Here is a 19972-nt window from a genome sequence, read left to right as displayed (position 1 = left end):
ATAGCTGAGAAAAGAGAAGTGAAGGGCAAAGGAGAAAAGGAAAGATATGTCCCTCTGAATGCAGAGTTCCAAAAAATAGCAAGAAGAGATGAGAAGCCTTCCTAAGTGATCAATGCAAAGAAATAGAGGGAAACAATAGAATGGGAATGACTAGAGATCTCTTCAAGAAAATTAGAGATACCAAGGGAACATTTCATGCAAAGATGGGCACAATAAAGGACAGAAACAGTATGGACCTAACAGAAGCAGAAGATATTAGGAAGAGGTGGCAAGAGCACACAGAAGAGCTATACAAAAAAGATCTTAATGACCCAGATAACCATGATGGTGTGCTCACACACCTATAGCCAGACATCCTGGAGTGCGAAGTTAAGTGGGCCTTAGGAAGCATCGCTCTGAACAAAGCTAGTGGAGGTGATGGAATTCCAGTTGATCTATTTCAAATCCTAAAAGATGATGCTGTGAGAGTGCTGCACTCAATATGGCAGCAAATTTGGAAAACTCAGCAGTGGCCACAGGACTGGAAAGGGTCAGTTTTCATTCTAATCCCAAGGAAGGGCAATGCCAAAGAATGTTCAAATGACCACACAATTGCAGTCATCTCACATGCTAGCGAAGTAATGCTCAGTATTCTCAAAGACAGGCTTCAGTATGTGAACCATGAACTTCCACATGTTCAAGCTGGATTTAGAAAAGGCAGAGGAACCAGAGATCAAATTGCCAACAGAAAAAGCAAGAGAATTTTGGAAAAACATCTGCTTCATTGACTACGCTAAAGCCTTTGTATGGATCACACAAAGTGTGGAAAATTTTAAAGAGATGAGAATACCAGACCACTTTACCTGCCTCCTGAGAAACCTGTATGCAAGTCAAGAAGCAACTGTTAGAATTGGACATGGAACAGCAGACTGGTTCCAGATTGGGAAAGGAGTACGTCAAGGGTGTAAGCAGGTCACCCTTGCTTATAACTTATATGCAGAGTACATCATGCGAAATGCCAGGCTAGATGAAGCACAAGCTGGAATCAAGATTGCTGGGGTAAATATCAGTAAACTCAAATATGCAGGTAACACCATCTTTATGGCAGAAAGTGTAGGCGAACTAAAGAGCCTGTTGATGGAAGGAGGAGAGTGAAAAAGCTGGCTTAAAACTCAACATTCAAAAAACTAACATCATGGCATCTGATCTCATCACTTCATGGCAAATAGATGGGGAAACAGTGGAAACTGCGACAGACTATTTTCTTGGGCTCCAAAATCACTGCAGATGGTGACTGCAGCCATGAAATTAAAAGACGCTTGCTCCTTGGAAGAAAAGCTATGACCAACCTAGACAGCAGAGATATTAAAAAAGCATCAGAGACATTACTTTGCCAACAATGGTCCGTATAGTCAAAGCTATGGTTTTTCTAGTAGTCTTGTATGGATGTGAGAATTGGACCATAAAGAAAGCTGAGCATCAAAGATGTGAGAATTGGACCATAAAGAAAGCTGAGCATCGAAGAATTGATAAGCTGAGCATCGAAGAATTGATGCTTTTGAACTATAGTGTTGGAGAAGATTCTTGAGAGTCCCTTGGACTGCAAGGGGATCAAACCAGTCCATCCTAAAGGAAATCTGTCCTGAATATTCTATCGAAGGACTGATGCTGAAGCTGAAGCTCCAATACTTTGGCCACCTGATACGAAGAACTGACTCATTGAAAAAGAGACTGATACTGGGAAAGATTGAAGACAGGAGGAAAAGGGGATGATAGAGGATGAGATGGTTGGATGACATCACCGACTCGATGGACATGAGTTTGAGCAAGCTCCTGGAGTTGGTGATGGACAGGGAAGCCTGGTGTGCTGCAGTCCATGGGGTCACAAAGGCTAGGACACAACTAAGAGACTGAACTGAACTGAACTGAACATCAGGTCCCATCTTTGACTCATGCCTAAGTATGGGTGTTATATGTCATTCATTTGCCTTGTTGAGAGCTTTCCTTATGGAAGCAATGAGAAACCACCTGCTCTGGTGCAGTCAGTGCTGTGCTGGTGACAGGTGAGCTGTGTCTGGTGCCTCCCTTGTTTCTCCTACATTTGTCTATTTAGTGTGCTGCTCCACACTCGCTCTAAGCTATTTTGATACCACAGTCCCACCAGGTGGCAGGATTGGGCGTGAACTCCTCCATCTCCCTAGACATGAAGTGCTCTCTGTTATACTACTGTTAATTATGCTATTTTCATCCCTGTATAAGTCAGCTAATTTATTCGGATACCTCAAAGTCCTTACTGGCATTTGTCACAAACTAAAGCTGGAAAGGTTGAGGGTCTGAAAAAATTAAGATCACAAAAGGCATATCTCATTTGGATTATTAGCCATTTTACTATTGCATAGTTTTTGACAAATTAAACTTTTTTGAGCTCTAGTTTCCTATCTGTAAATTAAAATGGGGTTGTGGAGTCTTGCAGTGTATGTCCAGTCCTTTCATCCTGTTTTGGGGCCTGGAATCCTGGCACACTCTACTTACTTTTGGGCAGCACTCTGGCCTGCCTAGCTGCAGCTGTATTCTATCCCAGTGGCGAGTGACTGCCCAGGTTTTGGGCAGGTGACTCAAGAAGTGTATTTACCAAAACCATATAAACAGGTGCTGAGAAGTGACCTCACTCTGAGTGCAGAGCTGCTCTTACCCATCTCCTCTCCTTGCAGGGAGAACCCAGCCATCAGCCAGGGTGGAGAGTTGTAAGACTTAAAATGAAGTAGAGGGCTTCCCTGGTGTCTTAGTGCTAAAGAATCTGCCTGCCAATGCAGGAAACATGGGTTAGATCCCTGATCCGGGAAGATCCCGCATGTCATGGAGCACCTAAGCCCATGTGGCACAACTATTGAGCCTGTGCTCTAGAGCTTGTGAGCCACAAGATAAGTTACTGCAGTAAGAAGCCCACACACTGAAACTAGAGAGTAGCCCCCACTCACCGCAGCTAGAGAAAAACCCACGCAGGAACGAAAACCCAGCAAAGTCAAATAAATAAGTAAAATCATTACCAAGAATCAAGCAGACATGTGACTCTAAGGAAAGTCCCTAGTGTCATTTGAGGTCTGGACCCACTTTCCCCTGAGGTAGCTACACTCAAATTCTCTGTTTCCTAAGTTTCTTTTCTGCTTTAGTTGCATTTTGTGTCTTGCAATCAAGAGAGTTTTGACTAAAATAGGTATTACGCCTGCTTTCACTGTTTCCAAGGTTCTTCATAAGACTGAGGTAAAAAATAGTGCATAGGCCTCTTACTTTTTTATGTGCAAAACTGTGCTAACATACATATAATATAAAATGCACCACCCTAACTATTTTAAGTCTGAAAACAGCAGAAGAGTTGATGCTTCCAAATTGTGATGCTGGTGAAGACTCTTGAGAGTCTTTTGGACTGCAAGGAGATCACACCAATCAATCCTAAAGGAAATCAGTTCTGAATATTCATTGGAAAGACTGATGCTTAAGCTGAAGCTCCAATACTTTGGTCACTTGATGTGAAGAGCCGACTCACTGGAAAAGACCCTGAAGCTGGTCAAGACTGAGGGCAGGAAGAGAAGGGGGTGACAGAGGATGAGATGGTTAGATAGCATCATTGACTCAATGGACGTGAATTTTAGCAAACTCCAGGAGGTAGTGGAGGACAGGGAAGCCTTGCATGCTGCAGTCCATGGGGTTGCAAAGAGTCGGACATGACTTAGTGATGGAACAACAACAATTCCAGTGTGTTAAGTATATTCATAATATTTTGAATATATTACCACCATCCATCTCAATAGCTCTTATCATCTTGCAAAACTAAACTTCTGTACCCATTAAATGTCCCAAGGCCCCTTCCACCAGCCTCTGGTTACCTCCTCTCTACTTTCTACATTAGGTAACATTCAAGTGAAATGGTAAAGTATTTGTCCTTATGTGACTGCCTTATTTCACTGAACACAGTGTCCTCAAGGTTTATCCATGTTGTAGCAAATGTCAGAATTTCCTTTAAGTCTGGATAATATTCAATTGTATATATACATCCCATATTGCTAACCCATTCATCCATTGATGGACACTTGAGCTGTTTACCCATTTTAGCTGTTGTGAATGATGTCAGTGTTAACATTGGGTGTACAGATGTTGCTTTCAGGCCCTGATTTTATTTATTTATTTTTTCGCTGTGCTGGGTCTTTGTTGCTGCATGGGCTTTTCTTTAGTTGTGGCAAATGAGGACTACTTTCTAGTTGTGGTGCATGGGCTTCTCATTATGGAGGCTTTTCTTGTTGTGGAACACAGACTTTAGGGCACATGGGCTTCAGTGGTTGAAGCTCATAGGCTCTAGAGCACAGGCTTAGTAGTTGTGATGCACAGGTTTAGCTTCTCTGAGGCATGTGGCATACTCCTGGATCAAGGATTGAACCGGTGTCTCCTGCATTAGCAGGTGGATTCTTTACCACTGAGCCACTAGGGAAGCCTCTTGAATGTTGAGTTTTAAGCCAGCTTTTTCACCCTTGTCTTTCGCCCTCATCAAGAGATTCTTTAGTTCCTCTTCACCTTCTGCCATTAGAGTGATATCATCTGCATATCTGAGGTTGTTGATGTTTCTCCAGGCAATCTTGGTTCCAGCTTGTAATTCATCCAGCCCAGCATTTTGAATGGTATACTCTATGTAGCAGTTAAATAATCAGGGTGACAATATACAGCATTGTCATATTTCTTTCCCGATTTTGAACCAGTCTGTTGTTCCATGTCCAGTTCTAACTGTTGCTTCTTGACCTGTGTACAGGTTTCTCAGGAGACAGGTAAGGTGGTCTGGTATTCCTATCTCTTTAAGAATTTTCCACAGTGTGTTGTGATCCACACAGTCAAAGGCTTTCATGTAGTCAGTGAAGCAGAAGTAGATGTTTTTCCTTTTTTTTATTTTATTTTATTTTTAAACTTTACATAATTGTATTAGTTTTGCCAAATATCAAAATGAATCCGCCACAGGTATACATGTGTTCCTCATCCTGAACCCTCCTCCCTCCTCCCTCCCCATAGATGTTTTTCTAAAATTCCCTTGCTTTATCTGTGATCCAGTGTAGGTTGACAATTTGATCTCTGGTTCCTCTGCGTTTTCTGAACCCAAATTGTACATCTGGAAATTCTCAGTTCATTTAGTGCTGAAGCCTTGCTTGGAGAATTTTGAGCATAGTCTTGCTAATATGTGAAATGTGTGCAATTATATGGTAGTTTGAACATTCTTTGGCATTGCCCTACTTTGGGATTGTAATGAAAACTGAACTTTTCCAGTCCTGTGGCCACTGCTAAGTTTTCCAAATTTGCTGGCATATTAAGTGCAGCACTTTAACAGCATCATCTTTTAGGATTTGAAATAGCTCAACTGGAATTCCATCACCTCCACTAGCTTTGTTCATAGCAATGCTTCCTAAGGCCCAATTAACTTCACACTCCAGGATGTCTGGCTCTAGGTGAGTGATCACACTATCATGGCTATCTGGGTCATTCAGACTTTTTTTGTATAGTTCTTCTGTGTATTGTTGCCACCTCTTCTTAATATTTTCTGTTTCTGTTAGGTCCTTACTGTTTCTGCCCTTTATCATTCCCATCCTTACATGAGATGTTTCCTTGATATCTCTAATTTTCTTTCTTTTTTTTTTAAATTTTATTTTATTTTTAAACTTTACATAATGGTATTAGTTTTGCCAAACATCAAAATGAATCCATCACAGGTATACATGTGCTCCCCCTCCTGAACCCTCCTCCCTCCTCCCTCCCCATACCATCCCTCCAGGTCGTCCCAGTGCACCAGCCCCAAGCATCCAGTATTGTGCATTGAACCTGGACTGGCATCTCGTTTCAAGATTTCTAGTCTTTCCCATTCTGTTTTTTCTCCTCTATTTCTTTGCATTATTCACTTAAGAAGGCTGTCTTATCGCTCCTTGCTATTGTCTAGAACTCTGCATTCAGTTGGGTATATCTTTCCCTTTCTCCCTTGCTTTTTGTTTCTCTTTTTTCTCAGCTATTCGTAAAGCCTCCTCAGATAACCACTTTGCCTTCTTGCATTTTTTCCCCCCTTTGGGATAGTTTTGGTCACCACCTCCTGTGCAGTGTTACAAACTCTGTCCATAGGTTTTCAGGCACTGTGTCTACCAGATTTAATCCATTGAATCTATTTGTCACCTCCACTGCATAATTATAAGGGATTTGATTTAAGACATACCTCAATGGCCTACTGGTTTTCCCTCCTTTCTTAAACTTAAGCCTGCAAAAAAAAAGAAAAAAGAAAAAATTAAGTCTGAATTTTGCAATAGGGAATGGTGGGCTTCAATAATAGTAATAATAAATATATCAATATTAGTGCATCAAAGGTAACAAATATACCACAGTAATTGTTGACTGTTGTTGTGTGTTGTTTAGTCACTAAGGCGTGTCTGATTCTGAACGACCACATGAACTGTAATCTGCCAGACTGTTCTGTCCATGGGATTTCCCAGGCAAGAATACTGGAGTGGGGTGCCTTTCCTTTTCCAGGGGATCTTCTCTACCCAGGGATTGAACCCGTATCTCTTACATCTCTTGCATTGGCAGGCAGACTCTTACCCGTGAGCCACCAGGGGAGCCCTATACTTCAGTTATATAAAAGTGTATATATGTGTATATAAGTGTATATATAAAAGCTATATATGACAAACCCACAGCAAACATTATCCTCAATGGTGAAAAATTGAAAGCATTTCCCCTAAAGTCAGGAACAAGACAAGGATGCCCACTTTCACCACTAATATTCAACATAGTTTTGGAAGTTTTGGCCACAGCAATCAGAGAAGAAAAAGAAATAAAAGGAATCCAAATTGGAAAATAAGAAGTAAAACTCTCACTGTTTGCAGATGACATGATCCTCTACATAGAAAACCCTAAAGACTCCACCAGAAAATTACTAGAGCTAATCAATGAATATAGTGAAGTTGCAGGATATAAAATCAACACACAGAAATCCCTTGCATTCCTATACACTAATAATGAGAAAATAGAGAAATCAAGGAAACAATTGCATTCACCATTACAATGAAAAGAATAAAATACTTAGTAATATATCTACCTAAAGAAACTAAAGACCTATATATAGAAAACTATAAAACACTGGTAAAAGTAATCAAAGAGGACACTAATAGATGGAGAAATATACCATGTTCATGGATCGGAAGAATCAATATAGTGAAAATGAGTATACTACCCAAAGCAATCTATAGATTCAATGCAATCCTATCAAGCTACCAACGGTATTTTTCACAGAGCTAGAACAAACAATTTCACAATTTGTATGGAAATACAAAAACCTCAAATAGCCAAAGCAATCTTGAGAAAGAAGAATGGAACTGGAGGAATCAACCTGCCTGACTTCAGGCTCTACTACAAAGCCACAGTCATCAAGACAGTATGCTACTGGTGCAAAGACAGAAATATAGATCAATGGAACAAAATAGAAAGCCCAGAAATAAACCCACGCAACTATGGACACCTTATCTTTGACAAAGGAGGCAAGAATATACAATGGATTAAAGACAATCTCTTTAACAAATGGCGCTGGGAAAACTGGTCAACCACTTGTAAAAGAATGAAACTAGAACACTTTCTAACACCATACACAAAAATAAAATGGATTAAAGATCTAAACGTAAGACCAGAAACTATAAAATTCCTAGAGGAGAACATAGGCAAAACACTCTCTGACATAAATCACAGCAGGATCCTCTATGACCCACCTCCCAGAATATTGGAAATAAAAGCAAAAATAAATGGGATCTAATTAAACTTAAAAGCTTCTGCACATCAAAGGAAACTATTAGCAAGGTGAAAAGACAGCCTTCAGAATGGGAGAAAATAATAGCAAATGAAGCAACTGACAAACAATTAATCTCAAAAATATACAAACAACTTCTGCAGCTCATCAATTCCAGAAAAATAAATGACCCAATCAAAAAATGGGCCAAAGAACTTCTTCTCCAAAGAAGACATGTAGATGGCTAACAAACACATAAAAAGATGCTCAACATCACTCATTATCAGAGAAATGCAAATCAAAACCACAATGAGATACCATTTCACACCAGTCAGAATGGCTGTGATCCAAAAGTCTACAAGCAATCAATGCTGGAGAGGGTGTGGAGAAAAGGGAACCCTCTTACACTGTTGGTGGGAATGCAAACTAGTACAGCCACTATGGAGAACAGTGTGGAGATTCCTTAAAAAACTGGAAATAGAACTGCCTTATGACCCAACAATCCCACTGCTGGGCATACACACCGAGGAAACCAGAAATGAAAGAGACACATGTACCCCAATGTTCATCGCAGCACTGTTTATAATAGCCAGGACATGGAAGCAACCTAGATGTCCATCAGCAGAAGAATGGATAAGAAAGCTGTGGTACATATACACAATGGAGTATTACTCAGCCATTAAAAAGAATACATTTGAATCCGTTCTAATGAGGTGGATGAAACTGGAGCCTATTATACAGAGTGAAGTAAGCCAGAAAGAAAAACACCAATACAGTATACTAACGCATATATAGGGAATTTAGAAAGATGGTAACGACAACCCTGTATGCGACCGCAAAAGAGATACAGATGTATAGAACAGTCTTTTGGACTTTGTGGGAGAGGGCGAGGGTTGGATGATTTGGGAGAATGGCATTGAAACACGTATAATATCATATATATATATATATATATATATATAAAGTGTAAATATAGGGGACACTGAAGATAGGGGATGGAGGATATAAAGGAACTCTTTGTACTTTGCAATCAATCTTTATGTAAAACTGACACTGCTCTAAAAAATGATCTAGTGATAAAAAAAATACTACACATGGGCCTTAAAAAAAGAAGTTTACAAGTTTGTCTTTGTCATAGATACAGATTTTTAAATCCTCAAAATGTGAACAGAAATTGATCAGGCAATACACATGTGATTTTATATGTACACAATAGACATTTTTATGTATTTGAATACTGCTAAGTCACTTCAGTCATGTCTGACTCTGTGCAACCCCATAGATGGCAGCCCACAGGCTCCCTCGTCCCTGGGATTCTCCAGGCAAGAACACTGGAGTGGGTTGCCATTTCCTTCTCTAATGCATGAAAGTGAAAAGTGAAAGGGAAGTTGCTCAGTTGTGTCCGACTCTTTGCGACCCCATGGACTGCAGCCCACCAGGCTCCTCTGTCCATGGGATTTTCCAGGCAAGAGTACTGGAGTGGGGTGCCATTGCCTTCATATATTAAATAAATAACATATAAATAAAGACTTTCTGAAAACCTATAAGCAAAAGTTCTTCACAGAACGTGTGAACATTGGACTAATGGGAGCTCTTATCCATTGCTGGTGAATATACATCTTTATTTAATATATTTAATATTAATATCCCTGGATACTAATTCTGTGTGATTATTGTAAACTCCTTCTGATGTGTTGCTAGTCTTTCCATTTTGCTTGTGATTTTTTGCTGGTGAATACACATTCATGGACTTGCCTGGTGGCTCAGATGGTTAAAGAACCTTCCTGCAATGCAGGAGACCAGGGTTCAATCCCTGGAGCAGGAAGATCCACTGGAGAAGGGAATGGCTACCCACTCCAATATTCTTGCCTGGAGAATTCCATGGACACAGCCTGGAGGGCTACAGTCTATGGGTTGCAAAGAATCAGACACAACTGAGTGACTAACGCACACACACAGACACACATCTACAGGAGGACAAGGAAATGTGTAAGGTTGTTCCTGGAAACAGTGTTGAATCAGTTGCAAAAGTAAAATTTAGAACAAGGTGGCAGAGGAGTAGGTGGATGTGGAATACATCTCTCTCCATGGATACATCAGGAATACACCTTCAGACACAGACGTGCATGCAGAACACCAGCTGAGAGTGGACAGGAGTACCTGACCAGTGGAAAAGAATATATGGAACCACACTAAACTCGGTAGAACAAGGGAACTAGGCGGAAAAACAGGAGTGTTAGTAGGACTGGATCTACCCTTGGCGGGTGGGGGAACTGAAGCAGGGGTCTGATCCCCACAGCAGGGCAGTTTGAGTCAGAGGAGAAACGTTTAAGGCTGAGAGTGAAACAACTGATCTGTGGCAGCCTAAATGGAGTCAGACGGTCCTTGCTAAAGCCACACATATGCCAGGCAGGAACACGGGCACTGGAAGGGACAATGGCTGGGAGCTGGAGTTTGGGATTGTGGTTCAGTCCCAGGGTGAGGGCTGCTGTTGTCTGCAGAAAGACAGATTGAGAGGATGTGAGGGAAGAGATTGTGGTGGGAAATGCCTGTGGAGGAAAGCCAGGCAGCCATGGAAGCAAGGTGATACTCCTGAGTCACATGTAGAGGATGGAGCCATCACCATAGCCTCTCTCCACATGCCAGCATCGGCAGCTGAACAATAGAGAGGCTGGCCCATCAAATGCCTGATGCACTGAACTACAGAGTAGGACCCCACCCAGGGTGCCCCTCTAAGTGTCTGATGCACTGATCTACATAGTAGGACCCCAGTCAGGGGAGCCTGTCTATGTGCCTGATGCACTGAACAACAGAGAGGTTCCCCAGGCAAGGGATCCCTCTAAGTGCCTGAGCAGGCAGAGCTATGGAGAAAGACTGGCCAGAGAGGCCTTCTGATGGCCAGCTACGAGAGGCTCACAAAAAGACTGGTAGGGCCATAATTCCTTCCACAAAGGCAGTCTGTGTCCCTGCACATTTGGCACCACCAGGGTCCCTGCAAGCCAAGCAGCTGCGCCACCTTCATGCTCAACTCTCACTGGGGCAGAGCTGCCACAGGCCAAAAAAAAAAAAAGGTCTTGTATTTATGCATGCAGTGTCACTTCTGTCTTGCCCAACTGTTTGTGACCCTGTAGACTGTGGCCTGCCAGGCTTCTCTGTCAGAGGGCGTTCTCCAGGCAAGAATACTGGAGTGTATTGGCCAATACTGGTTGTTGTGCCCTTCTAGAACACTATATTTCCTACTACCCTAGCCGTCAATCCTCCTGAGTACCTGATGCTGCCAGAACCCCTGCAACCCAAGCAGTTGTACCACTTCCACACCTGGCCCTCACAGACAAACCGAAGCCCTCCAGGGAAGCTTCAGGAGCTAAACCCCAGTGGACGACCAACATGTAGAGGTGGAAATAAAACCACAAATTGAATCCCAAGGGCAGTGTGGCTACGGAAGAAGACCCAAAACCTTCCCACCAGCTGACAAGCTGCAGATTAAATCTACATGATCAACTAAGCAGACTCTGTGTCTATGGAATATATAAAGGGCCATTGAGAGCTCCCACAAAAGAAAACATACTAGCTCTGATAGCTGTGGACATTGGAGGCAAGAACACAGAGGAATAGAACCAGATTAGAACCTGCCCCCACAGCAGGTCCAGAGATCAGAACAGTGTTGGAGGGCATCCTAGGGAGGTAAGGTGGACTGTGAGTCCCAGCATGGGAAAGGATTCTGACAGCAGTGACTCAAGAAAAACATTTATTATTCTTATTTTTTGACTTGTTATGTAGATTCTTTTGGATTTTTTTTTTCTTTTTCTTTTCCCCCCTCTATTGTAGTTGTTGATTTTTTTGGCACTAAGAAATCCAATTAAGCTTTTGAGCTTTTTTTTTTCCTTCTTCCTCAGTTACATATTTTATTGTTGTCATAAACCTCTGCCTTGACGTTGGGCCTTTGCAGTTCTGTGGAGTTTTCCTCTTTTTTCTTTTCTGTTTTTATAATTTTAATTTTTTAAACCTATTATTTTTTGTACATCTATTGCTTTGTTTGCTTTTCCTACTGTTCTTTCCCCCTTGCAGTTAATCTTTAATGTATATAAATCTTGTTTATCTACTTCTATTTAACTTTGCATATATATTCTTTCTTTTCTTTATCTCCTTTCCTCTCAACATATTTGGTAGTTTTCTTTTCATTGCTTTATTCCCCAGTTGGCACTTTGCATTAGTTTTGTATTCCAGTTTGTGTTTTATTTAGTTTTGTTCTGGTAGATATAATTTTTGGTTTCGTTTGCTGGGTCAATCTATTGTACTTAATTTTTGTTGGACTGTTTTGATTTTGCTTATGGGTGTATATGTATATGTGTATATCCAGTCACAGTTTCTATTGTTATAACCCTCTGCCTCTACATTGGGCTTTTGCAGTTCTGTGGAGTTTTCCTTTTTTCTTTCTTCTTCTGTTTTTTCCTCTTTTCTCTTTTTTATTTTAATTTTTAAAAACCTATTATTTTTTCTACATTCATTCCTTTGTTTGCCTTTCCTACTGTTCTTTTCCCCTTGTAGTTAATCTTTAATGTACATAAATCTTCTTCATCTACCTCTGTTTAACTTTGCATGTCTATTCTTTCTTTCCTTTCCTCTCAACATGTTTGTTAGTTTTGTTTTCATTGCTTTATTCCCCCACTTGGCACCTTGCTTTAGTTTTGTTTTCCAGTTGTGATTAAGTTAGTTTTGTTCTTAACTGCTAAATATAATTTTTGATTTCCTTTGTTCACCAGATCAATCTACTGTACTTTATTTTTGTTGGACTATTTTCACTTTGCTCATGGGTACATATGTATATGTGTATATTCCATTATTTTATTATTATTTGCCTGATTCTGTAACTGCCATTTTTCTGGGGTTCATCTTTGGTTTCTTGTTTTTGGATATTTGTTTTACTCTTCCTTAATGCCATAGCAAACCACTTGTGGAATCTTCATTCCTGACCAGAGATCAAACTCTGAGCCTTTGGAGTGGGAGCACTGACGACAAGACCCTAGACTACCAGAGAACTAACCCTAGGGGATATCAAATAGTGAGAACTCACACAAAGGAAGCCCCGTGAATACAAGACCTGGCATTACCCAACCACCAGTAGCACCCTGTGCAGGATGCCTCATCTAAACAATAAACAAAACAAAAATACAAAGCCAATCATCAGCAGACAGGAGTACCACTTCACTCAGCCTTGCCCATCAGAGGAAAAACAAACAAACAAACAAAAACTCAGTACAAATCTTACCCTATACGAAACTCATCTAAAACCACTGGACCAACCTTAGGAGGGCAGAAATCAAAATGAAGAAAGAATTCAACATTCTTCAAGGAAAGAATTCAACTTTCCTTGAAGCCTGGGGAAAGGTGACCTCAAACACAGTAACATTAAAAAAAAAAGGCAGAGAATTATTGCACAAATGAAGGAACAAAGTAGAAACACAGAAGTCCAAATAGATGAAGAGGAAATAGGAAAATTACCTGAAAAAGAATTCAGCATAATGATAATCAAGATGATCAAAAACCTTGAAAACAAAATGGAGAAAATGAATCAATGGAGAAAACAAGAATCAATTAACAAAGACCTGAAAGAATTAAAGAATAAGCACACAGAGACAAACCACACAATTACTGAAATTAAAAATACTCTAGAAGGAATCAATAGCAGAATATCTGAAACAGAAGAACGAATCAGTGAGCTGGAAGATAAAATGGTGGAAATAACTTCTGAAGAGCAGAATAAAGTAAAAAGAATGAAAAGAGCTGATGATAGTCTCAGAGACCTCTGGGACTATATCTAATGCACCAACATTCAAATTACACATCTCCCAGAAGAAGAAGAGAAATAGAAAGGGTAAGAGAAATTTTTGAAGAGATTATAGTTAAAAATTTCCCCAATGTGGAAAAGGAAATAGCCAATCAAGTCCAAGAGGTGCAAAGAGTCCCATACAGGGTAAATCAAGGAGAAACATTCCAAGACACATACTAATCAAACTAACAAAGATTAAACACAAAGAATATTAAAAGCAGCAAGGGAGAAGCAACAAGTAACATAGAAGGGAAACCCCATACGCTTAACAGCTGATCTTTCAGCTGAAACTCTGCCAGCCAGAAGGGAATGGCAGGATATATTTGAAGTAATGAAAGGGGAAAATCTACAATGAAGATTACTGTACCCAGCAAGGATCTCATTCAAAACTGATGGAGAAATAAAAAGCTTTTCAGACAAGCACAAGTTAATAGAATTAAGCACCACCAAACTAGCTTTACAACAAATACTAAACGGACTTATATAGTCAAGAAATACAACAGAAGAAAAAAGATCTGCAGAATCAATCCCAAACAATTAGAAAATGGCAGTAAGAACATATATATCAATAATTACTTTAAATGTAAATGGATTAAATGCTCCAAACAAAAGACACAGACTGGCTGAATGGATACAAAAACAAGACCCATTTATATGCTGTCTAAAAGAAACCCACTTCAGACCTCAAGACACATATAGACTAAAAGTGAGAGGATGGAAAAATATATTCCATGCAAATGGGACGCGAAAGAAGCTGGAGTAGCACTCCTCATATCAGACAAAATAGACCTTCAAATAAAGAAGATTACAAGAGATAAGGAAGGACACTATGTAATGATCAAGGGGTCAATCCAAGAGGAGGCCATAACAATTGTAAATATCTTTGCACCCAACATAGGAGCACCTTAATACATAAGATGAACACTAACAGACATAAAAGGAGAAGTTGACAGTAACACAATAATAGTAGGAGACTTTAACACTCCACTGACACCAATGGACAGATCATCAAAACAAAATTAATAAGGAAACACAAGTCTTAAAATGATACATTAGATGAGATGGTTCTCATTGATATCTTCAGGATGTTCCATCCAAATGCAGAAGAATACACCTTCTTTTCAAGTGCACATGTAACATTCTCCAGGATAGACCACATCTTGGGTCACAAACCGAACTTCAGTAAATTTAAGAAAATTGAAATCATATAAAGCATCTTTTCTGACCAAATGCCATGATAGCAGATATCAATTACAAGAAAAAAAACTAAAAAACACAGGGGACGTGGAGATTAAACAATATGTTTCTAAATAATGAAAAGGTTGCTGCAGAAATCAAAGGGGAAATTAAAAAATTTCTAGAAACAAATGACAATGAAAACATGAAAACTCAAAACCTATGGGATGCAGCAAAAGCAGTTCTAAGAGGGAAGTTTATAGCAGTACAATCCGACCTAAAAAAAACAAGAAAAACATCGAATAGACAACCTAACTATAATACCTAAAACAACTGGAAAAAGAAGAAAAACAACAACAACAACAAAACCCTCCAAAATTAGCAGAAGGAAAGAAATCATAAAGAACAGAGCAGAAATAATTGAAAAAGAAATGAAAGAAACAATAGTAAAGATTAATAAAACTAAAAGCTGGTTCTTTGAGAAGGTAAGCAAGATTGACAAACCTTTAGCCAGACTCATTAAGAAAAAAGAGAGATGAATCAAATCAACAAAATTAGAAATGAAAAAGGAGAGGTTATAATAGACAATGCAGAAATACAAATGATTATAAGAGACTATTATGAACAACTGTTTGGCAATAAAATAGATAACCTGGAAGAAATGGACATATTCTTAGAAAAGTTCAATCTTCCAACACTAAACCAGGAAGAAATAGAAATTAGAAACAACCCAATTACAAGCACTGAAATTGAAGCTGTGACCAAAAATCTCCCCAAAAGCAAAAGCCCAGGACCAGAGGGCTTCACAGGAGAATTCTGTTGTTTAGAGAAGAGCTAATGCCCATCCTTCTAAAACTCTTTCAAAAAATTGCAGAGGAAGGAACACTTCCAAATTCATTCTATGAGGCCACCATCACCCTGATACCAAAACCGGACAAAGACGACACAAAAAAAGAAAACTTCAGGCCAATATCACCGATGAACATAGATGCAAAAATCCTCAACAAAATTTTAGCAAACAGAATTCAGCAACATATCAAAAAGCTCATACACCATGATCAAGTTGGGTTTATTCTAGGGATGCAAGGATTCTTCTGTATACAGAAATCAATCAATGTGATATACCATATTAACAAATTGAAAGATAAGAACCATATCGTCTCAATAGATGTAGAAAAAGCCTTTGACAAAATTCACCTGCTGCTGCTGCTGCGTTGCTTCAGTCGTGTCCGACTCTGTGTGACCCCATAGACAGCAGCCAACCAGGCTTCCCCTCCCTGGGATTCTCCAGGCAAGAACACTGGACTGGGTTGCCATTTCCTTCTCCAATGCATGAAAGTGAAAAGTGAAAGTGAAGTCGCTCAGTCGTGTCCAACTCTAGCAACCCCATGAACTGCAGCCTACCAGGCTCCTCCGTCCATGGGATTTTCTAGGCAAAAGTACTGGAGTGGGGTGCCATTGCCTTCTCCGCAAAATTCATCTAGTTATGATTAAAACTTCAAAAAATGGGCATAGAAGGAACCTATCTCAACATAGTAAAGGTCACATGTGATAAGCTCAAATAAAGGTCACATATGATAAGCTCACAGCAAACATTATTCTCAATGGTGCAAAACTGAAAGCATTCTCCCTAAGATCAGGAACAAGACAAAAGTGTCCACTTTCACCACTGTTATTCAACATAGTTCTGGAAGTCCTAGCTATAGCAATCAGAGAAGAAAAAGAAAAGGAATTCAGATCGGAAAAGAAGTTGAGCTCTCACTGTTTGGAGATGACATGATACTGTACATAGAAAACCCTAAAGATAGTATCAGAAAATTACTAGAGCTAATCAGTCAATTTAGCAAAGTTTCAGGATACAAAATCAATACACAGAAATCACTTGCATTCCTATATATTTACAATGAAAAGTCAGAAAGAAATTAAGGAATCAATCCCATTCACCGTTGCAACAAAAAGAATTAAATATCTAGGAATAAACTTAGCTAAGGAGATGAAAGAACTGTACACAGAAAATTATAAGACACTAATGAAGGAAATCAAAGATGACATAAATAACTGGAGAGAGATTCCATATTCCTGGGTAGGAAGAATCAATATTGTGAAAATGACTATACTACCAAATGCAATCTACAGATTTGATGCAATCCCTATCAAATTACCAATGGCATTTTTCACAGAACTAGAACAAAAAATTTCACAATTCATATGGAAATACAAAAGACCCTGAATAGCCAAAGCAGTCTTGAGAAAGAAGAAGGGAGCTGGAGGAATCAAGCTTCCTGACTTCACATTATACTATGAAGCTACAGTCATCAAGACAGTATGGTACTGGCACAAAAACAGAAACATAGACCAATGGAACAAGATAGAAAGCCCAGAAATAAACCCATGCACCTATGGGTACCTTATTTTTGACAAAGGAGGCAAGAATATACAATGGGGCAAAGACAGCCTCTTCAATAAAAGGTGCTGGGAAAACTGGACAGCTACATGTAAAAGGATGAAATTAGAACACTTGCTAACGCCATACACAAAGATAAACTCAAAATGGATTAAAGACCTCAATGTAAGACCAGAAACTATAAAACTCTTAGAGGAGAACATAGGCAGAACACTCGATGACATAAATGAAAGCAAGACCCTCTATGACCCACCTCCTAGAGTAATGGAAATAAAAACAAAGGTAAACAAGTGGGACCTGATTAAACTTAAAAGCTTTTGCACAGCAAAGGAAACTATAAGCAAGGTGAAAAGACAGCCCTCAGAGAGGGATAAAATAATAGCAAATGAAACAACTGACAAAGAATTAATTTCCAAAATATACAAGCAGCTCATACAACTCAATGCCAGAAAAACAAACAACCCAATCAAAAAGTGGGAAAAAGACCTAAACAGACATTTCTCCAAAGAAGACATACAGATGGCTAACAAACACATGAAAAGATGTTCAACATTGCTCATTATTAAAAATCAAAACTACAATAAGATATCACCACACACTGGTCAGAATGGCCTTCATCAAAAAGTCTACAAACAATAAATACTGGAGAGGGTGTGGAGAAAAGGGAACACTCTTGCACTGTTGGTGGGAATGTAAATTGATACAGCCACTATGGAAGACGGTATGGAGATTCCTTAAAAAACTAGGAATAAAAGAACTGTATGACCCAGCAATCTCACTCCTAGGCATATACCCTGAGGAAACCAAAATTGAAAGAGACACATGTATCCTATTGTTCATTGCAGCACTATTTACAATAGCTAGAACATGGAAGCAACCTAGATGTCCATTGATAGATGAATGGTAAAGAAGTTGTGGTACATATATACAATGGAATATTACTCAGCCATAAAAAAGAAATGCATTTGAGTCAGTTCTAATGAGGTGGATGAACCTAGAACCTATTATACAGAGTGAAGTGAGCAAGAAAGAGAAAGATAAATACCAGATTCTAACACATACATATGGAATCTAGAAAACTGGTACTGAAGAATTTATTTACAGGGCAAATTTATTTATTTCTCTTTACAATGGAGAAGCAGACATAGAGAACAGACTTATGGACATGGGGAGGTGGGAGGAGAGGGTGAGATGTATGGACAGAGTAACATGGAAACTGACATTACCATATGTAAAATAGATAGCCAACGGGAACTTGCTGTATGGCTCAGCAAACTCTAACAGGGGTTCTGTATTAACCTAGAGGGGTGGGATGGGGGAGGGAGATGGAGGGAGTTTCAAAAGGGAAGGGATATATGTATACCGTGGCTCAGAGGTTAAAGCGTCTGCCTCCAATGTGGGTTCAGTCCCTGGGTTGGGAAGATCCTCTGGAGAAGGAAATGGCAACGGACTCCAGTACTCTTGCCTGGAGAATCCCATGGAGAGAGGAGCCTGGTAGGCTACAGTCCACGGGGTCGCAAAGAGTCCAACATGACTGGTTGACTTCACTTTCACTTTCATGGCTGATTCATGTTGAGGTTTGACAGAAAACACCAAAATTCTGTAAAGCAATTATCCTTCAATAAAAAGTAAATTAATTAAAAAAACTAAAAAAAAGTAAAAATTACTTTGGGACTTCTGTGGTGTCTCAGTGGAAAAGAATTTGTCTGCCAATCCAAGAGATGGGTTTGATCCCTGATCAGGAAGACCCCACATGCTGTGGAGCAACAAAAAGCCCATGTGAGTCACAACTATTGAGCCTGTGCTCTAGAGCCCTTGAGCTGCATCTGGTGAACCTAGGAGTTCACATTAATATTTTTTTACAATGCTGGTTTATCTTGCTAGTCATAGGATTTTATTAAATCCCAGGGTGGCTGGCCAGACCTCCTCCAGGAGCTCAGGAATCCCAAGACCCACTCCCTATCTTATCTATTTTGACTCTTGGCTTGCACTCCTAGCTTATATGCAGTCAGGGCAGAGTCCAGGCAGGTCAGAAGCAAGATTAGAGGCCTTCTCTGCTTTCCTGTCTCTGTAGACTGAACACGATTGCTTCCGCTTAATTTCCCTTACAGTGGCCCTCAACTTGTGTGCATGCTGGCCCTTTTCTGCCCAGATGACTGCTCACAGTACTGATAGGATTTAAATAACTTCAGCCTGTGTGTCATCCCCAGCTGTCATGGTTGGAGGATCCCTCAGATTGAGAGCTCTTGGACCCATTGCAGGTTCAGCAGGAAGTATGTGTGGGAGTATCCCTCTGCTAGAGCCATGTTACAGTGAGACCTGGTGTTGTGCCCTGGTATCTGAGTTGGATCCATGTTTTGTTGACAATCCCACACCCCTTGTAGCAGCATTCAGTCCATTTCCCCTACTGCTTTTCCAGTGCCTATTCTCTTTCCCAGCCTTATCACCTCTCTCTGTCCATCAGGTCTGCTAACTTCAGTGCCGTGCCCTTCAGTGCCTTGTTTCCTGGGCCCACCAAGACCCCCCTCCATGTCCATTGCTGCCTCCAGACTGCTGGAAGCATTGTGTGGGAGATGGACTGCCCACCCTTGACTTGCCTGGCTCTGGTGAGGTCTCCTGTGTGTGAGTTCAAGATGGGTTCCAGCCAGTTTGTGATTGGTCACACTGCCCACTGTCCACACAAGAGCAGTTGATATGCTGGCTAGACTTGAGGAGATGGCCTGGTGCCCCAGTCCCACTCCCATGCCATTAAGGGGCTGAGCCTGGGGATGGCACTAAGGGATTCTTC

This window comes from Bos taurus, chromosome 17 (assembly GCF_002263795.3).
Source record: "Bos taurus isolate L1 Dominette 01449 registration number 42190680 breed Hereford chromosome 17, ARS-UCD2.0, whole genome shotgun sequence".
Taxonomy (NCBI): domain Eukaryota; kingdom Metazoa; phylum Chordata; class Mammalia; order Artiodactyla; family Bovidae; genus Bos; species Bos taurus.
Note: the sequence above shows the minus strand (reverse complement) of the source record.